This window comes from Dendrobates tinctorius, unplaced genomic scaffold (genome assembly GCF_039654945.1).
Source record: "Dendrobates tinctorius isolate UK_male_01 unplaced genomic scaffold, ASM3965494v1 ptg000191l, whole genome shotgun sequence".
In the NCBI taxonomy this organism is placed as follows: Eukaryota; Metazoa; Chordata; class Amphibia; order Anura; family Dendrobatidae; genus Dendrobates; species Dendrobates tinctorius.
Genome location: NW_027361858.1, coordinates 19,594,867 through 19,614,089, shown reverse-complemented (window position 1 = coordinate 19,614,089; position 19,223 = coordinate 19,594,867). Strand labels below are relative to the sequence as shown.

The 19,223-nt window shown below is 42.8% G+C and overlaps 1 protein-coding gene and 1 pseudogene across 2 annotated transcripts in view; both read right to left on the bottom strand.

The window, feature by feature from the left end:
• Positions 1–19,223, bottom strand: part of SH3GL2 (SH3 domain containing GRB2 like 2, endophilin A1) — a 285,217-nt gene that overhangs the window by 81,574 nt on the left and 184,420 nt on the right. The window lies entirely within an intron of this gene.
• LOC141055776 (rab11 family-interacting protein 1-like) lies at positions 8,695–11,018 on the bottom strand (annotated as a pseudogene).

Here is a 19,223-nt window from a genome sequence, read left to right as displayed (position 1 = left end):
AGGACAGGAGGGGTGGTACTGTGCAGTGTATATATACAGGACAGGAGGAGTGGTACTGTGCAGTGTATATATATACAGGACAGGAGGAGTGGTACTGTGCAGTGTATATATACAGGACAGGAGGGGTGGTACTGTGCAGTGTATATATACAGGACAGGAGGAGTGGTACTGTGCAGTGTATATATACAGGACAGGAGGAGTGGTACTGTGCAGTGTATATATACAGGACAGGAGGAGTGGTACTGTGCAGTGTACATATACAGGACAGGAGGAGTGGTACTGTGCAGTGTACATATACAGGACAGGAGTGGTACTGTGCAGTGTATATATACAGGACAGGAGGAGTGGTACTGTGCAGTGTATATATACAGGACAGGAGGAGTGGTACTGTGCAGTGTATATATACAGGACAGAAGGAGTGGTACTGTGCAGTGTATATATACAGGACAGGAGGAGTGGTACTGTGCAGTGTATATATACAGGACAGGAGGAGTGGTACTGTGCAGTGTATATATACAGGACAGGAGGAGTGGTACTGTGCAGTGTATATATACAGGACAGGAGGAGTGGTACTGTGCAGTGTATATATACAGGACAGGAGGAGTGGTACTGTGCAGTGTATATATACAGGACAGGAGGAGTGGTACTGTGCAGTGTATATATACAGGACAGGAGAAGTGGTACTGTGCAGTGTATATATACAGGACAGGAGGAGTGGTACTGTGCAGTGTATATATACAGGACAGGAGGAGTGGTACTGTGCAGTGTATATATACAGGACAGGAGGAGTGGTACTGTGCAGTGTATATATACAGGACCGGAGGAGTGGTACTGTGCAGTGTATATATACAGGACAGGAGGAGTGGTACTGTGCAGTGTATATATACAGGACAGGAGGAGTGGTACTGTGCAGTGTATATATACAGGACAGGAGGAGTGGTACTGTGCAGTGTATATATACAGGACAGGAGGAGTGGTACTGTGCAGTGTATATATACAGGACAGGAGGAGTGGTACTGTGCAGTGTATATATACAGGACAGGAGGAGTGGTACTGTGCAGTGTATATATACAGGACAGGAGGAGTGGTACTGTGCAGTGTATATATACAGGACAGGAGGAGTGGTACTGTGCAGTGTATATATACAGGACAGGAGGAGTGGTACTGTGCAGTGTATATATACAGGACAGGAGGAATGGTACTGTGCAGTGTACATATACAGGACAGGAGTGGTACTGTGCAGTGTATATATACAGGACAGGATTAGTGGTACTGTGCAGTGTATATATACAGGAGGAGTGGTACTGTGCAGTGTATATCTACAGGAATTTCTACATATCTGTTTTTTTTCAATTAAGATGCAGAGTGTACATTAATGAGAAATAAATGAACTTTTTTGAATTTACCAAATGGCTGCAATGAAACAAAGAGTGAAAAATTTAAAGGGGTCTGAATACTTTCTGTACCCACTTTATACATGAGGAGTGGTACCGTGCAGTGTATATACACAGGACAAGTGGTACTGAGCAGTGTATATAGACAGGAAGAGTGGTACTGTTTAGTGTATACTGTATAGACAGGACGAGTGGTACTCTGCAGTGTGTATATACATGAGGGGTGGTACTGTGCAGTGTATATATAAAAGACGAGTGGTATTGTGCAGTGTATATACACAGGACGAGCGGCACTGTTCAGTGTATATATACAGGACAGAAGTGGTACTGTGCAGTGTAAATATGCAGGACAGTAGGGTTGGTACTGTGCAGTGTATATATACAGGACAGGAGAAGTGGAATTGTGCAGTGTATATATACAGGAGGGGTGGTACTGTGCAGTGTATATATACAGGACAGGAGGAGTGGTACTGTGCAGTGTATATATGCAGGCCAGGAGGAGTGGTACTGTTCAGTGTATATATACAGGACAGGAGGAGTGGTACTGTGCAGTGTATATATACAGGACAGGAGGAGTGGTACTGTGCAGTGTATATATACAGGACAGGAGGAGTGGTACTGTGCAGTGTATATATACAGGACAGGAGGAGTGGTACTGTGCAGTGTATATATACAGGCAGGAGGAGTGGTACTGTGCAGTGTATATATACAGGACAGGAGGAGTAGTACTGTGCAGTGTATATATACAGGACAGGAGGAGTGGTACTGTGCAGTGTATATATACAGGACAGGAGGAGTGGTACTGTTCAGTGTATATATACAGGACAGGATTAGTGGTACTGTGCAGTGTATATACAGGCAGGAGTGGTACTGTTCAGTGTATATATACAGGCAGGAGGAGTGGTACTGTGCAGTGTATATATACAGGACAGGAGGAGTGGTACCGTGCAGTGTATATATACAGGACAGGAGGAGTGGTACTGTTCAGTGTATATATACAGGCAGGAGGAGTGGTACTGTGCAGTGTATATATACAGGACAGGAGGAGTGGTACTGTGCAGTGTATATATACAGGACAGGAGGAGTGGTACTGTGCAGTGCATATATACAGGACAGGAGGAGTGGTACTGTGCAGTATATATATACAGGACAGGAGGAGTGGTACTGTGCAGTGTATATATACAGGACCGGAGGAGTGGTACTGTGCAGTGTATATATACAGGACAGGAGGAGTGGTACTGTGCAGTGTATATATACAGGACAGGAGGAGTGGTACTGTGCAGTGTACTGTATATATACAGGACAGGAGGAGTGGTACTGTGCAGTGTATATATACAGGACAGGAGGAGTGGTACTGCACAGTGTATATATATACAGGACAGGAGGAGTGGTACTGTGCAGTGTATATATACAGGACAGGAGAAGTGGAATTGTGCAGTGTACATATACAGGACAGGAGAAGTGGTACTGTGCATTGTATATATACAGGACAGGAGGAGTGGTACTGTGCAGTGTATATATACAGGACAGGAGGAGTGGTACTGTGCAGTGTATATATACAGGACAGGAGAAGTGGAATTGTGCAGTGTATATATACAGGACAGGAGGAGTGGTACTGTGCAGTGTATATATACAGGACCGGAGGAGTGGTACTGTGCAGTATATATATACAGGACAGGAGGAGTGGTACTGTTCAGTGTATATATACAGGACAGGAGGAGTGGTACTGTGCAGTGTATATATACAGGACAGGAGGAATGGTACTGTGCAGTGTATATATACAGGACAGGAGGAGTGGTACTGTGCAGTGTATATATACAGGACAGGAGGAGTGGTACTGTTCAGTGTATATATACAGGCAGGAGGAGTGGTACTGTGCAGTGTATATATACAGGACAGGAGAAGTGGTACTGTGCAGTGTACATATATAGGAGGAGCGGTACTGTTCAGTGTATATATACAGGCAGGAGGAGTGGTACTGTGCTGTGTGTATATACAAGACATGAGGAATGGTACTGTACAGTGTATATATACAGGACGTGAGGAGTGGTACTGTGCAGTGTACTGTATATATACAGGACAGGAGCAGTGGTACTGTGGAGTGTATATATACAGGACAGGAGAAGTGGTACTGTGCAGTGTATATATACAGGACAGGAGGAGTGGTACTGTGCAGTGTATATATACAGGACAGGAGGAGTGGTACTGTGCAGTGTATATATACAGGACAGGAGGAGTGGTACTGTGCAGTGTATATATACAGGACAGGAGGAGTGGTACTGTGCAGTGTATATATACAGGACAGGAGGAGTGGTACTGTGCAGTGTATATATACAGGACAGGAGGAATGGTACTGTGCAGTGTACATATACAGGACAGGAGGAGTGGTACTGTGCAGTGTATATATACAGGACAGGAGGAGTGGTACTGTGCAGTGTATATATACAGGACAGGATTAGTGGTACTGTGCAGTGTATATATACAGGAGGAGTGGTACTGTGCAGTGTATATCTACAGGAATTTCTACATATCTGTTTTTTTTCAATTAAGATGCAGAGTGTACATTAATGAGAAATAAATGAACTTTTTTGAATTTACCAAATGGCTGCAATGAAACAAAGAGTGAAAAATTTAAAGGGGTCTGAATACTTTCTGTACCCACTTTATACATGAGGAGTGGTACCGTGCAGTGTATATAGACAGGAAGAGTGGTACTGTTTAGTGTATACTGTATAGACAGGACGAGTTGTACTCTGCAGTGTGTATATACATGAGGGGTGGTACTGTGCAGTGTATATATAAAAGACGAGTGGTATTGTGCAGTGTATATACACAGGACGAGCGGCACTGTTCAGTGTATATATACAGGACAGAAGTGGTACTGTGCAGTGTAAATATGCAGGACAGGAGAAGTGGAATTGTGCAGTGTATATATACAGGACAGGAGGAGTGGTACTGTGCAGTGTATATATGCAGGCCAGGAGGAGTGGTACTGTTCAGTGTATATATACAGGACAGGAGGAGTGGTACTGTGCAGTGTATATATACAGGACAGGAGGAGTGGTACTGTTCAGTGTATATATACAGGACAGGATTAGTGGTACTGTGCAGTGTATATACAGGCAGGAGGAGTGGTACTGTTCAGTGTATATATACAGGCAGGAGGAGTGGTACTGTGCAGTGTATATATACAGGACAGGAGGAGTGGTACTGTGCAGTGTATATATACAGGACAGGAGGAGTGGTACTGTTCAGTGTATATATACAGGACAGGAGGAGTGGTACTGTGCAGTGTATATATACAGGACAGGAGGAGTGGTACTGTGCAGTGTATATATACAGGACAGGAGGAGTGGTACTGTTCAGTGTATATATACAGGACAGGAGGAGTGGTACTGTTCAGTGTATATATACTCAGGACAGGAGGAGTGGTACTGTGCAGTGTATATATACAGGACAGGAGGAGTGGTACTGTTCAGTGTATATATACAGGACAGGAGGAGTGGTACTGTTCAGTGTATATATACAGGCAGGAGGGGTGGTACTGTGCAGTATATATATACAGGACAGGATTAGTGGTACTGTGCAGTGTATATATACAGGACAGGAGGAGTGGTACTGTGCAGTATATATATATACAGGACAGGAGGAGTGGTACTGTGCAGTGTATATATACAGGACAGGAGGAGTGGTACTGTGCAGTGTATATATACAGGACAGGAGGAGTGGTACTGTTCAGTGTATATATACAGGCAGGAGGGGTGGTACTGTGCAGTATATATATACAGGACAGGATTAGTGGTACTGTGCAGTGTATATATACAGGACAGGAGGAGTGGTACTGTGCAGTGTATATATACAGGACAGGAGGAGTGGTACTGTGCAGTGTATATATACAGGACAGGAGTGGTACTGTGCAGTGTATATATACAGGACAGGAGGAGTGGTACTGTGCAGTGTATATATACAGGACAGGAGGAGTGGTACTGTGCAGTATATATATACAGGACAGGAGGAGTGGTACTGTGCAGTGTATATATACAGGACCGGAGGAGTGGTACTGTGCAGTGTATATATACAGGACAGGAGGAGTGGTACTGTGCAGTGTATATATACAGGACAGGAGGAGTGGTACTGTGCAGTGTATATATACAGGACAGGAGGAGTGGTACTGTGCAGTGTATATATACAGGACAGGAGGAGTGGTACTGTGCAGTGTATATATACATGACAGGAGGAGTGGTACTGTGCAGTGTATATATACAGGACAGGAGGAGTGGTACTGTGCAGTGTATATATACAGGACAGGAGGAGTGGTACTGTTCAGTGTATATATACAGGACCGGAGGAGTGGTACTGTGCAGTGTATATATACAGGACAGGAGGAGTGGTACTGTGCAGTGTATATATACAGGACAGGAGGAGTGGTACTGTGCAGTGTATATATACAGGACAGGAGGAGTGGTACTGTTCAGTGTATATATACAGGCAGGAGGAGTGGTACTGTGCAGTGTATATATACAGGACAGGAGAAGTGGTACTGTGCAGTGTACATATATAGGAGGAGCGGTACTGTTCAGTGTATATATACAGGCAGGAGGAGTGGTACTGTGCTGTGTGTATATACAGGACATGAGGAATGGTACTGTGCAGTGTACTGTATATATACAGGACAGGAGCAGTGGTACTGTGGAGTGTATATATACAGGACAGGAGTGGTACTGTGCAGTGTATATATACAGGACAGGAGAAGTTGTACTGTGCAGTGTATGTATACAGGACAGGAGGAGTGGTACTGTGCAGTGCATATATACAGGACAGGAGAAGTGGTACTGTGCAGTGTACATTTAGAGGACACGAGGAGTGTTACTGTGCAGTGTATATATACAAGACAGGAGGAATGGTACTGTGCAGTGTATATATACAGGACAGGAGGAGTGGTACTGTGCAATGTATATATACAGGACAGGAGGAGTGGTACTGTGCAGTGTATATATACAGGACAGGAGGAGTGGTACTGTGCAGTGTATATATACAGGACAGGAGGCGTGGTACTGTTCAGTGTATATATACAGGCAGGAGAAGTGGTACTGTGCAGTGTATATATACAGGACAAGGGGCGTGGTACTGTGCAGTGTACATATATAGGAGGAGCGGTACTGTTCAGTGTATATATACAGGCAGGAGGAGTGGTACTGTGCAGTGTATATATATATATGTATAGGCAGGAGGAGCGGTTCAATGCAGTGTATAGATACAGGACAGGAGGCGTGGTACTGTGCAGTGTACATACATAGGAGAAGTGGTACTGTCCAGTGTATACAGGACAGTTCTTTTTAGTGTCCATATCTATGGGCTGTCAAGTGCAGCTTGTTTGTGGCCCTTCTTTCTTTATGGGCTGTGGCGTAGCGCCTACTATGTGTGTTAGGGAACACTCGCTTGGCAGCGGATTAACGTAGTGAGGCACAGGTTTTTCACAAAACAGTCCGTACAGTTTATTTAACCCCTTAACCCCCGGAGCTTTTTTCGATTTTTCATTTTCGTTTTTCGCTCCCCTCCTTCCCAGAGCCATAACTTTTTTACTTTTCCGTCAATATGGCCATGTGAGGGCTTATTTTTTGCGGGACGAGTTGTACTTTTGAATGACATCATTGGTTTTAGCATGTCATGCATTTGAAAACGGGAAAAAAATTCCAAGTGCGGTGAAATTGCGAAAAAAAGTGCAATCCCACACTTGTTTTTTGCTTGGCTTTTTTGCTAGGTTCAATAAATACAAAAACTGACCTACTATTATGATTCTCCAGGTCATTACGAGTTCATAGACACCAAACATGTCTATGTTCTCTTTTATCTAAGTGGTGAAAAAAAATTCCAAAATTCCAAAGTTTGCTAAAAAAAAAAAAAAAAATGCGCAATTTTCTGAGACCAATAGCGTCTTCATTTTTCGTGACCTGGGATCGGGTGATGGCTTATTTTTTGCGTGCCGGGCTGTCGCTTTTAATGACACCACCTTTGTGCAGATACGTTCTTATGATCGCCCGTTATTGCATTTTAATGCAATGTCGCGGCGACCAAAAAAACGTAATTCTGGCGGTTTTAATTTTTTTCTCATTACGCCGTGTAGCGATTGGGTTAATGCTTTTTTTTATTGATAGATCTGGTGATTCTGCACGCGGCGATACCTAATATATGTATATGGGATTTTTTTTAATAGTTTTATTTTGATTGGGGCGAAAGGGGGGTGATTTGAACTTTTAGGTTTTTTTTATTTTTTTTATTTTTAAACATTGTTTTTTTTTAATTTTGGCATGCTTCAATAGCCTCCATGGAGGCTAGAAGCATGCACAACCCAATCGGCTCTGCTACATATGGACGATGAGCAGATCGCCCATATGTAGCAGATTTACTGCTGTGCTGTGCTGAAAGTCATCTGCCTAGAACAACCATAGAGATCTCTACGAGACCTCTGGTTGTCCAGGCGACGTGACGCCGACCCCCGATCACGTGACGTGGGTCGGCAATGAGGCCATTTCCGACCCGACGGCCGGAAACGCTAGTTAAATGCCCGCTGTCAGCGCTGTTCATAACAGCTGACATGTCGCGGCTTTGAGGTGGGCTCACCACCGGAGCCCACCTCAAAGCAGGGGAATCCGACTGCTGACGTACTATACGGTCAGCAGTCGGAAAGGGGTTAAGCGACATAAACTGTGCCGCAAGCCAGGTTGCACATTACCGGCTTACACATAGTCCATTACTTTATCACATAAGCTTTACCTAGCATGTACTAGTCATGCCTGACTTTCTCCAGTCACCGGTTGACCGCACAGTTCAATGACTGACCTTTGCCAGCACACACAGTTCTTTGCCCATGCCCAGGGTTACCTCTCAGGAACTCCTGCTCCACAGACTGACCTCCTATCAGTCCTGGTTCCTCAACAGGACAGTGTCTTATTCAGTGTGGGGCCGTCCCAGGCTCTGCACAGACGTGGCCTGTTTGGGTGCTATTCAGGACATTCGTCCAACACCCAGGCAACCAGGTCCAAGGTCTCACCACGTGCTCCAGGAATCCGATCCTACTCCCAGGATCTTCCAACACAGACCTTCCAGGACCTTGCACCCTGAACCACTCAGGTACACACACTCTCTGGCCATGTGACCAGACCTCAGTCACATTATATGGTTGCAACCACCCCCATGGATGGGTGGTGCATGTGTGGTTAGTCAATTCCTGCCCAGGTCTCTGACTAACCCTATAAGCCCCCCTTATAAGTAATACACAACAAACACTTGTGGAACCAGAAGTCCCAGCATAACCATATCATTTTGGGCTTACAGCGCAGAGAACCTCTGCGACACATACCGGCCAGTCCCTAATACACCAACCATAATTAAGTCTCCAAGCGCATCCTGAAGCACACACACAGCGCCCCCTAGCTGTAACAGAGGTTACTGCATCACAGGGCACATAACTGAAGTGCTCAACATCTGAGGTTTTAAGGATTTCTTTCCTCTCGGTGACTAATAACATCAGGGAGGACTTCAAACATTCTAGCTTTCTGCTTCCTTGATCTCTTTCAGCAGATCAGAAGACATTGGAGGTCCTTTGTTTTTGGATTCTTCAACCCGTGAATTCTTAAATTCTAGAGAAGAGTTGGACTGAAAGAGCTCATATCTTTGCCAGGAATGGTACTAGAAGAACTAGGAGTTTCCTTGTGTTGCTTAAAAGCCACATTTTCCTCTAATCCATATATTGGATTTCTGCGCATAATCTGTGGGGAGTTGGTCAGAGAATTGTCCTTGGAACTGTCACTTTTTGGTTCAGGCTCTTCATTGTTACCATGATTTCCATTAATACAAAGATTGGAACAAGTGATTAGATTGTTCTTTGACTTCCTTCCGGTGAAGAAAGAAAGCCCATGCTTTTTTGTTTCCTGATGTGATCTGTTTCCACTGCTTGATGTCTGCAATTGCCGCTCTTTTATACGTCATAGTTTGAAAACTGATTCTCAGACACTGGAGATCCTAAAGCTTGGTTAAAGTCAGATGAAAAATCACCAGGTTTAAAAATGGTTCTTTGAGACAGAGATGGAGATGAAGGAAGTGTGGGAAACATAGACATGGATTGAGACATTGAATTTTTCTTCATGCCTGGTTTGGAAAATAAGTTTTTCAGCTTTGATTTCTTCTTCTTCTCTTCATTAGGCATTTCATAATCACTGTCACCACCAATATTGATTGATGCTTGGAACAATGGCTGAAGCCGTATCTGGCATTCCATATGAACACTTTCCTTTAGTTTTCTCCTTGAGTTTCCCAAACGTTGAGCGAGATTTTTCTTTCATGTACAGGTCAAACATGTTTGCAGTCATGTTGTTCTTTTTAAACTCTACTTCCACTTCAATCTGTCCTCGCTCGTTTTCCTTCTTTCCAGGCTTTGATTTCAGGGGCTATTATTGGACTTTCCTATGGTTCATGGTCGGCCAGTGCAGTAGTCGTGGCTGAGCTTATGCTTTGTGGGTCCTGACCTCCCTTTACATAAAAATCACATTTCACTTTCAGCTTACTTGCCTCTCCATTCTCTATGCCGTCAAGGTTCTTCCTTTGCTCTCTAAGGTCACCTTTGGCCGTTTGTGGAATAACAGAGACACAGTCCAGTTGTAACTCAAAACGCAAAACTTTACTCTCATATTTTCGCAGCACATCCAGGTTCAATACAGCATCTACAGCAGGTTCCACATTACATATCACTCCAGCTTTCCCTTCACTTCTCTCCCTGTCACACAGCTCGAGGTCGGGTCGTACTGTCTTGTACGCTTTCTCGCTGTCCTCCCTGTCCAGACTCACTACAACAAGGGGTTCCCTTAGCCGTTTCGCCCCGGATCTCAGAGCATCAGCCCATGCTATGACCTGCCACATGGTGGGCGACCCGTCCGCCTGTCCTGCCATGTCACACTTGTAGCTCCTGCATCTGTGACTGAGGTGCCCACTTGCTCTGGATGTCTGGGCTTTTGCTTGAACACAACGTTACGGGGTATCTAAGTTGCCCGGGCTATTAGTCCACCCGAGCTCTATAAGCGTCCTTGCCCTTCTGCTCATAATCAGGAAGCTCCCTTCCCCTAACTACAATGACCCCTCTTATATTAACTATTTACACTAATACACAACCGTGCTAAACTAGGTCCACTAAAATGCCCCATCTAGTAATCTGAGAGCTCCATAATGTAGAAGCATAGACCTTAACTACAGTGATATATCACTTAATGAGCTGAGTTTTTCTGTTTCAATAATCAGTGATTCATCAGCATAAGATTATGACTACAGGACAACTTCCCTAGTACCTCCTGGTTCAGCCATGCCCCCAGCACGGATCAGAAGCATTTTGTCAATGTACCATGTACACAGAAAGCTGTGGTGTGGATGAGTTTACACACACTTCAACATCTGAGCTTTGCTGGAACTGCAACAGAGAAAACTTGGACTATAATAACTGCTGCACCCAGTAAACTAAGTAATACATAACTGGGATTGGGGTCTCTGCTCCTACATCATGTTGCTGTCAATTTATATAGCAAAAACCTGCTGACTACAAAGATTGTATAGCAGCAGCTATATTATGTTTTGTTTATTATTCTATAGGACAGTTAATTAATTCAGTATATAATCAGGCATCTATTAGGACTAAGGACTGATGACAGACTAAATAAATTGTAATAAAAAGCTTTTATAACTTTACAAAATGTCATGTGTAAAATGCAATACAGTTTTTCTAATCTAGATATGTCATAATTGCCTTGGAGGAGGACTGGCACATGACTTATTAATTTCAAAGTGGCATTCATTAAGGGTGGAGGAAAGGCGATTACAGCAGCTAAATAGGAAAGGGTTCTTTACAGTTAGAGGAAGCAGTTTGTGGAATGCCCTACCACAGGAGGTAGTAATGACAGACACTATAACAGCTTTTAATAAAGGGTTGGATGCCTTTCTTTCAACAAATGGCATTATGGCTTATAAATAATTCAGTGATAGAGAATGTACAATTGGTGGAGAAAGGTTGAATTTAATAGAGCTAAGTCTTTTTTCAACCTATATAACTTTGTAACTTACATTTTATTAATATTTGCATTATTTTCCACACACCTTTATCCTACTTTTTTGAATATTATTTTAAAACTTCTGCCATTGCATAAGCTTTTTTCCCCAAAAAACAAATTGCTTATAGTCTATGGCAGAAGTCCTCAACCTTGCTGACCTTGAGAGCCACATTCAACTATGAAAGAAGATACCAAGCCACATTCAGCTCTAAGAGAGGGTCATGAGCCTCATCCAGCTTCTGCTCCAAAGTGGCACCCCAGGAGTCCGGTTGCCACAGTGGCAATGCCTCCCTCACAGGGGGTGATGTCATGCTGGGAAGCAAGGAGAGTTTCCCTAGCCAGATAACACCAGCATACAATACCTTTTCTGACTCTAGACCAGAAGGGGGAGCTCAAAACCTGATTTCAGGAAAGCTTCCTTATTAGTTCTGGCCTGGAGGCGGGGTTAGTCAGTCTGTGAGAGTCTGTACAGGGGACAGGAGCTGTGAGGAGCTCGTCCCAAAAGCAGAGTGAAGAGAGAGGAAAGTGGAAGTTTAGGAAAGCCTGGGGATTGGAGCTGTGACCAAGCTCACCCCAGGGAAGAGCGCTTGACACCAAATGCCGGAGTCCGTAGCTGCACGGGTAGAACAGTCCCAGCAGCCAAATTCAGAGGGCAGGAGACTGCAGGCCTCCTGGCCCCATCACACACCTGAAGGCACAGTAGTATACCAGAGCAGGAGCCACCACGAAGGAGTGACACCTGTAAAAGGCTCAAGCTGTCTGCCATACAGGCAAGGACTAAAGAACAGTAAGGAGCAGAGGACTGAGCATAGCTTCAGGCAGAAAGGACCTCAGAGAACAGTGCAGTAAGGAGGCCTACAACACCATATGGCTTAGGGGATCCAAAATTGCTTCCAGGCTGCCCGGATCTTTATTACCATCTGTAATCATTGCCCTGGACTGCACCTCAAACCGTGAGTAAAAGTGTGAAGACTGCAACCTGCTGGGACCTCAGAGTTATTTACTGCACTACAACCATCTCTCTGCACTACAACCATCACCTCTATCTTTAACATCATAAGTGCCCTGGGAATTAGCTCTACCTGTGGAGATCTGTACCAACTCTCCTGCATCACCATCAGCCCCAGCGGTCTCTTTCACCAGCGCTGGCTATCCCTTGCTGAATACCACAGGTGGCATCATGAAATATATCTTATAAACTTTATTCCCCTTTTATAATAATTTTCATTGGATGCTCAGGGCCACGGACGGGGTCACTGCTGCCATGACATATCCCCTTAAGAACCGACCCGCTACCGAGTATCCCCACGGCCCTGGCGGGCGATCCTCCCACTCACAGTAGTGACACCCAAAGCCCACTATTACCAGTATAATGACAACCAAAGCTTTTCCATTGAAATCAGACCAAGGCAGTATGCCAAACTCCATGGTTTCCTAACTCACCCCAATTCACAGAAGTCACCATCTAGAGATCTACTCTTAATGGCTGTTTGCTACACCTGGTGCTAATGCACCAAGCTGGTGGACAGCTGTGAGCCACACATCACGGGTCTGCAACCACATGTGGCTCTCAAGCTACAGGTTGGGGACCCCTAGTCTATGGTATGTCATGACCATTTTTTAAAATAAGCATTATAAATATGCAAGAAATATGCAAGTGTTTGCAACCAAAATGTTTTCCAAATTACACCCAAAAAACTGAAGTGAATATGTGGAGAAGTTAAACCTACAGTGAGACACGGTGGTTGAATTGTCCTTATGTGGAGCTGCATGAGTGCTGCTGGTGTCCGGGAGCTACATTTTATTGCTGGTATCATAAATTCACAAACGTGTTGCTCTATATTGAAAGAGACTCTGCTACTATCAATCTGTACCCATGGTAGACAGGCACTTTTGCAACATAACACATATTCAAAATGGTCATCTAAGGCCATTTCTGAAGAAGAACATGGTGAAAGTGGTTCAGTGGCCAAATATGTCTCCTGATCTGAGCCCAACTGAACACTTATGGAAAGTTCTGAAGAGACAAATTGAGCATCACTCTCCATCCCGGATCCAGACACATAAAGAGGTTGTTCTTCAAGAATGGAAAAAGATAGAGGTTGAATTAAATATCCAACTCTACATCTGGAGGAAAGAAGGTTTCATCATAATCACAGACGTAGATTCTTCACTGTAAGAGCAGTGAGACTTTGGAACTCTCTGCCGTATGATGTAATGAGTGATTCACTACTATAATTTAAGAAGGGACTGGATGCCTTTCTTGAAAAGTCTAATGTTACAGTGTATATATACTAGATTCCTTGATAGGGCGTTGATCCAGGGAACTAGTCTGATTGCCGTTTGTGGAGTCGGGAAGGAATTTTTTTCCCCAATGTGGAGCTTAGTGTTTGCTACATTGGTTTTTTGCCTTCCTCTGGATCAACATGTTAGGCTATGGGTTGAACTAGATGGACGTAGAGTCTCCCTTCAACCTTAAATACTATGTTACTATGTAATTTGTTCATTCCATGTCTAAAAGACTTGACGATGTCCTTAAAAATCATGGAGGTCATGCAAAATACCAGATGTAGTGTTTTTGATGTGGGGTATAGTCATTGTTGCACAAACTAATTTTGTTAAAAGTGTAGATTTTAAAATAAAAGTTATAATATTAACCTTATTTGAATGTTACGGGTTAAAAAAAAGTCTATGAAAATCAGTCAAAATTATGGAAATTGTTCTCGTGTTCAGTGTAGCAGCGGCATGGCGCCAACTGTGGCCATGCCAAAGTTGCCTTACAGCCTCAGCCTATAGGTTAGCAAGTAAAGATTATTTTAATGTACAGTGGGGAAAATAAGTATTTGATATACTGCTGAATTTTTTCAAGTTTTCCCACCTACAAAGAATGGAGAGCTCTGTAATTTTTATCATAGGTACACTTCAGCTGCGAGAGATGGACAGAAAATCACATTGTATTATTTTTACATAATTTGCATTTTATTAATTTTTATATTATTTGCATTTTATTGCATGAAATAAGTATTTTATTACCTACCAAACTTCAATAATTCAGGCTCTCACAGACCTGTTAGGTTTTATTTAAAGGGAACCTGTCACCTCATTTTTCACATATACTGTAAGCTGTGGCCACCGCCATTAGGGGCTTAGCTACAGCATTCTGTAATGCTGTAGATAAGCCTCCGATGTAACCTGAAAGATAAGAAAAACAAGCTATATTATACTTACCCAGAGGCGTTCCGGGTCCGATGGGTGTCGCGGGTCCTAGTCCGGTGCCTCACATCTTCATGCTATGATGTCCTTTTACTTGCTTCCTCCTACTCTGCACACATTACCTGTATTAATTGAACTCGTTACCTGCATAAAAGACACACTCAATCACACCCCAATCTCTACACCATGGTCAAGAACAAAAAGCTGTCTAAAGACACCAGGGACAAAAAAAATTGTAGACCTGCACAAGGCTGGGATGGGCTACAGGACAATAGGCAAGCAGCTTGATGGAAACGGCAACAACTGTTTGCACAATTATTAGAAAATGGAAGCAACACAAAATGACTATCAATCTTCCTTGGTCTAGGGCTCCATGCAAAGTCTCGCCCAGTGTTGGACAGGGGTGCCAAGGGCCCGCCAGTAACATTGACTTTGAGGGTGGGGGGCACTTTTCACATGCATACAAACATTACATTACCCTCGTTCACAAACTTACCTATATCTTTATATAATAATGAACTGAGTAGTTTGGTTAATGAATGATAATTTGCTGCGTTTTTCTGTATAGAGAGTGAATGAAGTGAATTATCCCAAGTACTGCCCATACAGTGGAATTGGGGGCCCAGATACGCACAGGAGCCCACCGGGGGAATCCTCTGTTACCCTATGACCAGTCAGAGCCTGGGCTTGCCTCACGGGGTAAGGGTGATTCTGAGAAAGGTCAGGAATCAGCCCAGAACTACATGGGAGAACTTGATCAATAACCTAAAGAGAGCTGAGACCACAGTTTCATATATTATCATGAGTAACACACTACGCTGTCATGGATTAAAATCTTACAGGCCCAGCACATGTCCATGCCTGTTTGAAATAACCATCTGGATGATCCAGAGGAGGCTATAATCATGATTGGCAATAACCATCTGGATAATCCGGAGGAGGCATGGAAGAAGGTCATGTGGTCAGATGAGACCAAAATAGAACTTTTTGATATCAACTCCACTCTCCGTGTTTGGAGGAAGGAGAAAGATGAGTACAACCTTAAGAACACCGTCCCAACTGTGAAACATGGTGGGGGGGAAACATCATACTTTGGGGGTGCTTTTCTGCAAAGGGTACCTCACAACTTAACCATATTGAAGGGAGGTTGGATGGGGTCATGTGTCATGACATTTTGGCCAACAACCTTTGTCCTTCAGTAAGAGCAGTGAGATGGGTCGTGATTGGGTATTCCAGCATGATAATGTCCCGAAACACACAGCCCGAGCAACTAAGGAATGACTCCTTAAGAAGCATTTCAAGGTCCTGGAGTGAGATCCTGGGAGAACTTGATCAATAACCTAAAGAGAGCTGAGTTAGTGGATAGTCTTGGAGACGGGAGTGGGAGGTTCTGATTCTTGAGAATGCTAACCTCAGGTCGGAGGGTGCGGGTAGGGTATACTGAAACAAGGGAGGAGTGGTAGGGTGATGCTGAGCCATGGAGAGCTTTGTGGGTGAGGGTAATAAGTTTATACTGAATTCTGGAGTGGATGGGTAGCCAGTGTAATGACTGGCACAAGGTACAGGCATCGGTGTAACGATTGGTGAGGAATATGATCCTGGCTGCAGCATTCAAGAAAGATTGGAGGGGGGAGTGTTTGGTAAGAGGGAGACCGATTAGAAGAGAGTTACAATAGTCCAGACGAGAATGAATAAGAGAAACAGTAAGAGTTTTTGCAGAGTCAAAAGTAAGAAAAGGTCGAATTCTAGAAATGTTTTTGAGGTGCAGATAACAAGAGCGAGCCAGTGATCAGATGTGGGGGGCAAAGGAAAGCTCGGAGTCAAGTATGACCCCAAGATATGGGGCATGTTGCTGGGGAGTAATAGTGGAACCACACACGGAAATGGCAATGTCGGGTATAGGTACATTAGTAGAGGGAGGAAACACAAGGAGTTCAGTCTTTGACAGGTTCAGTTTCAGATAAAGTGAGGACATGATGTTAGACACAGCGTTTAGACAATCGCTGGTGTTTTCTAGAAAGGCAGGCATGATGTCAGGAAAGGAAGAGGAGAGGAATTAATTATGTAGAAATCATACAATGTGATTTTCTGGATTTTTTTTAAAGATTCTGTGTCTCACAGTTGAAGTGTACTTGAGATAAAAATTACAGACCTCTCCATTCTTTTTAGGTGGAAAACTTGCAAATTTGGAAGTATCAAATACTTATTTTCCCTACTGTATATACAGATAAAGATCCTTTGTGCAGCAAGATACTTTCTTATATTAATATGATCTATTCAGATGCTGCATATGAAGCTCTGCATTATTATAAAGATAAAAAGATATTCTGTTATTGTGCCCTCGCCACATTGTGTGTCTCATATAGGGTTGTACATGGAAGATGTAAGGAAAAGTTAGCGAGAGTTTTAATGACCCACTACAAGGTAGAATTAGTGGATCCTAGCTTCTAAATACCAAGAGACTATCCAGAAGAAAGGAGCCATTGTAATGCACCTGCTTTGTGTATGTCACGACAGTGGGAGAGTGTGAATAGGTGCGATGTGTGACTGCAGAATCAACGTTATATTCCTGGGTTATAAAATCAAAAATTACACATCTAAGGAAACCTAACATCACACTGTTAACACACAGTTTCCCACATTTCCTCTCTGCTGGCTGTTATGGAGTAATTTAGCTCCATAATTAAATCACAAATGATATCGCTAACTCTGTAGCAAACCTTTGTTGTTTCATTATTACTTTTAAAGCCGTAATAGCTGTAATTTTCTTCCGTAGCTTTCTTTCAGTCAGTCATGTTTTACGAGTATGCACACAGAAAATTGGGAAAATGACTTCAGCAGAATCTTTCTCACAAAAAAAGCATTAGGCATGTCAACAATAAAATTACGCTGTTATAAAGCAACGGACAAAATAATGGGAAACTGGACATCATACTGGCATTGACTGATACAAATGTCTACCTTAAAAAAGCTTCAATTTTTTGTGTTGTAATGCCTGACCTATGCATGGTGATATACTGGACCTTTCTTCAGGAACAATGGCCTTCAATCACTTGAGAGATGATGTGGGTGGAAGTCTACTTTGTATTGTGGGCTAAAGATTCACAATAAAGCATTTTAGCTATGGTGATTGGGGAAGTCATTTAATTACAGATTTAAGAGAAAGTGGAAAATTCCAACAAAAATTCTATGGAGGCATCATCAGACGATAATGGGGTTTACTATTCAGCCAACACTCAATTTAGGTAACAGTGGTTGGAAGAAGGCTTGTTCATACTTTTTCTAGTGTCTTGTTTGAAAAAAAAATGATCATAAAAGATCAACATATGGATCTTGGATTTGGTTCATACTGGAGATTTGCATCCATGATGCTGTGACTAGTCCACTGATCATTGAAAACAAATGGCAAAAAAAGAGACTATTATTGAAATCCATCATTATTCTTTTGAGTATCCTAATGTTTTCCTGCTCCAGGACTGACAAGCTATTTCCAGTTGATGTCCTGGTATGTGGTTTTGGTTGTAATTTCTATTGCACCGATTTCAGTAACTTCCAAACAGGAGGAGTTGCTCTGCGGAGATTGCAACTCCCACGTTACATCTTACCATTCTAGACTTAGGTTTTGGGTGTGCAGCATGTGATGACACTATATTCAATAGTGCACTGACGAGGGGCAGTACCCGGAAACACAGAGTCTGCAAATTGAGATTATGGTTTGGCTTTTATCCTAAGTTGGGATAAAAGCCAAGGCTCGTTAGAGAGTCGATATTGACTTTTAGGATTGCTACTTCCAATAGGTGGCGCTAGAGTTCTAGTCATCTTCCTCTCTGAAGAGACAATTTGCATACCCAGATTAAACGAACGCATTTCTCAGATGCGTGCTCCCATTCCTCAGGGATGATGTTTGCTTTGGGTTAATCGCTTTATATGTGTTATATCCACAGGTATGCTGCTATTTACAAAATTATCTGGTGTACCAGTATCAACGTTTTTTGCAACTTAACTTCTAAAATGAAACTTAATTAAATGATTTTCAACTACGTAATAGAACCATTTCAGTTTTAACAAGCTGTATATTTTTTTAGACACACACATGTGGGCATTAAATTGCATAACAAATGGGATCTCAAATTGGTCTATATTCATACCTCCAGATTTAAATGTTAGTTTAAGTAATGCTTCCCTCAATATAATATATCTTTTTACCCCCATTTTAGTTTCTTCAATTAACCCTTTCACCCAGAGCCTGTTTTTACCTTCATGACCAGGCCAAATTTCACAATTCTGACCAGTCACTTTATGAGGTAGTAATTTTGGAATTTTCAAACATTTAATTTTTATTCCCTTAAATCAGAGTGTCATGTCACACAAAATAGTGAATACATAACATTCCCCACATGTCTAATTTACATTTTCACAATTTTTGAAAAATATATTTTTTTTTGTTAGGAAGTTATAAGGGTTAAAATTTCACTATCAATTTCTCATTTTTCCAACAAAATTTACAAAACCATTTCTTTTAGGG